Source organism: Trachypithecus francoisi, unplaced genomic scaffold (genome assembly GCF_009764315.1).
Source record: "Trachypithecus francoisi isolate TF-2019V2 unplaced genomic scaffold, Tfra_2.0 Lachesis_group15, whole genome shotgun sequence".
Taxonomy (NCBI): Eukaryota; Metazoa; Chordata; class Mammalia; order Primates; family Cercopithecidae; genus Trachypithecus; species Trachypithecus francoisi.
The window spans coordinates 112,169,446-112,172,292 of NW_022681460.1; positions in this window are offsets into that span (position 1 = coordinate 112,169,446).

The window sequence follows — 2,847 nt, forward strand, 5'->3', positions numbered from 1 at the left end:
GTTGGAACTGGGCTTCAAACTCTGCTTGGTCTGATCCAGGTTCTGGGCTCTGACTGACACCTCCATCTGGCTTCCAGGGTCTCTGATTCTTCAGGGACCTCTGGGTACACAGAGATACTCTCATGCCTGCTCTGAGGGGCTCCTCACTCCTCGAATATCCTTGCCGCCAGGTGACACCTTCGAAGCAGGATCTCCAGCAGCCCATTTCACAGACAGGGAGACTGAGGCCAGACCAGGGCAGGGGTCAGCCTGGGGTCCCTAGGGTCTGACAGGCTTGGCTTGTCATCTCTGAGGGAAGCAGTTGCGCAGGTGCACATTGGCCACATGGGGGCGGCAGAGAGAAAGGAGCCAAAGAGATAGGTGTAGAAGCAACCCAGGGGCCAGCCTGGCCTTTCTCTCCTATGGAACATGGAACACAGGTTTTGCCCTGCCCAAGTTGGGAGAAAGTGAGAAGTTGGGGGACCTGGGCAAGAGGAAGGACCAGGCCACTTTGCCCCACCAGTAAGCCCCCCAGGAAGGGGAGGAGCAGGCTCAGCAGCCCTGCCCCTCTTTTTTTTTTTTTTTTGAGATGGAGTCTCGCTCTGTCGCTCAGGCTGGAGTGTAGTGGTGCGATCTCGACTCCGCCTCCCAGGAAGCTCCGCCTCCCAGGTACACACTATTCTCCTGCCTCAGCCTCCCGAGTAGCTGGGACTACAGGCGCCCGCCACATAGCCTGGCTAACTTTTTTGTATTTTTAGTAGAGACAGGGTTTCACCGTGTTAGCCAGGATGGTCTCGATCTCTTGACCTCGTGATCCGCCCGCCTCGGCCTCCCAAAGTGCTGGGATTACAGGCGTGAGCCACCGCGCCCGGCCCAGCCCTGCCCTTCTTTTTTTTTTTTTTTTTTTTTTTGAGACGGAGTCTGGCTCTGTCACCCAGGCTGGAGTGCGGTGGCCGGATCTCAGCTCACTGCAAGCTCCGCCTCCCAAGTTTACGCCATTCTCCTGCCTCCGCCTCCCAAGTAGCTGGGACTACAGGCGCCCGCCTCGTCGCCCGGCTAGTTTTTTGTATTCTTTAGTAGAGACGGTGGTTTCACGGTGTTAGCCAGGATGGTCTCGATCTCCTGACCTTGTGATCCGCCCGTCTCGGCCTCCCAAAGTGCTGGGATTACAGGCTTGAGCCACCGCGCCCGGCCAAGCCCTGCCCTTCTTAAGGCAATGCAGGGTGGGCGTGTTTGAGCCCAGCCCTTTCCTGCCGGGAGCTCTGGGTCTGGGCCAGACCCGGTGCAGTCAGGACGCCTGGGTTCCACCTGTTGCTGCTCGGCTGCCCTTGGTCTTCTTGCTTTTTTTCTTTTCTTTTCTTTTCTTTTTTTTGAGACGGAGTCTTGTTCTGTTGCCCAGGCTGGAGTACAGTGGCGTGATCTTGGCTCACTGCAACCTCTGCTTCCTGGGTTCAAGCGATTCTCCTGCGTCAGCCTCCCGAATAACTGGGATTGCAGGCGGGCGCCCCCACACCTGACTAATTTTGGTGTTTTTAGTAGAGACGGGCTTTTGTCATGTTGGCCAGGCTGGTCTTGAACTCCTGGCCTCAGGTGATCTGCCCCCCTCGGCCTACGAAAGTGCTGGGATTACAGGTGGGCGCCACTATGCCTGGCTATTTTTGTATTTTTAGTAGAGACGGTTTTCTTTTTGTTTTGTGTTTTTTTTTTTTTTTAGACAGAGTCTCTTGCTTGTTGCCCAGGCTGGAGTGCAATGGCGCCATCTTGGCTCGTTGCAATCTCAAGACGGGGTTTTGCCCTGTTGGCCAGGTTGGTCTGGAACTCCTGACCTCAGGTGATCTGCCCCCTTCAGACTCCCATAGTGCTGGGATTACAGGTGTGAGCCACCGTGCCTGGCCCTTCCTTCCTTTTTCTCACCTCTCTGGTGGGGACAGTGTTCCCTCTGGGGCCCACTCCTCATGGCAGATGCACATCAGGGCCACCAAGGCAAAAGGAGGCTCCAGAAATCTGTGGGCAGGGAGTCCCCCTGGAGGCTGGGGAGGCCCTGGGAGAGATGAACCAGGCTGGGCCTCACCTCCACGTTCTGTCTTCAGGAGGGCGGTGGGTCAGTGGGCCACCTCTCCTGGGTGACAGCTGGATGAAGAATGAGTGGGGTAGGGTTCATGGGCCCCTCTGAGCCCCTGAGAGCAGCCCCGGGGTATCTTTCGGGGCCTTCCCAGGAGTTCAGAAAGAGGCCCCTGCTGAGGGGCCGCTAGTCCTAATTGTGACCTCACCTATCCTCAGCAGCAATGATACTTCGCCCTGTCCCCCTTCCTGGGACAGCTGTGTTCCTCCTGCCTGCTTCCTAGCTGCACCCCCTACCTGTGTTTACTGATCCGGTTCCTCCAGCTCCTGCACAAACACTGGACTCATTTCCCCACTTCCCCTACATGAGATGTGGCTAGAAGGGCAACAGCAGGAGTGACACCTCTCAGTACTCAAAGTTTGGTCCCTGGACCAGCACCATTATTACTGGGGAGCTTGTTAGAAATGTGGTTCTCGGGCTGGGCATGGTGGCTCACGCTTGTAATCCCAGCACTTTGGGAGGCTGAGGCAGGCAGATCATCTAAGGTCGGGAGTTCGAGACCAGCCTGACCAACATGGAGAAACCCCATCTCTACTAAAAATACAAAATTAGCCAGGCCTGGTGGCACGCACCTGTAATCCCAGCTACTCAAGAGGCTGAGGCATGAGAATTAATTGAACCCGGGAGGCAGAGGTTATGGTGAGCCAAGATTGTGCCATAGCACTCCAGCCTGGGCAACTCCGTCTCAAAGATGAAAGGAAAGAAAGAAAGAAGGAAAGGAGGGAGGGAGGGACGGAGGGAGGTTC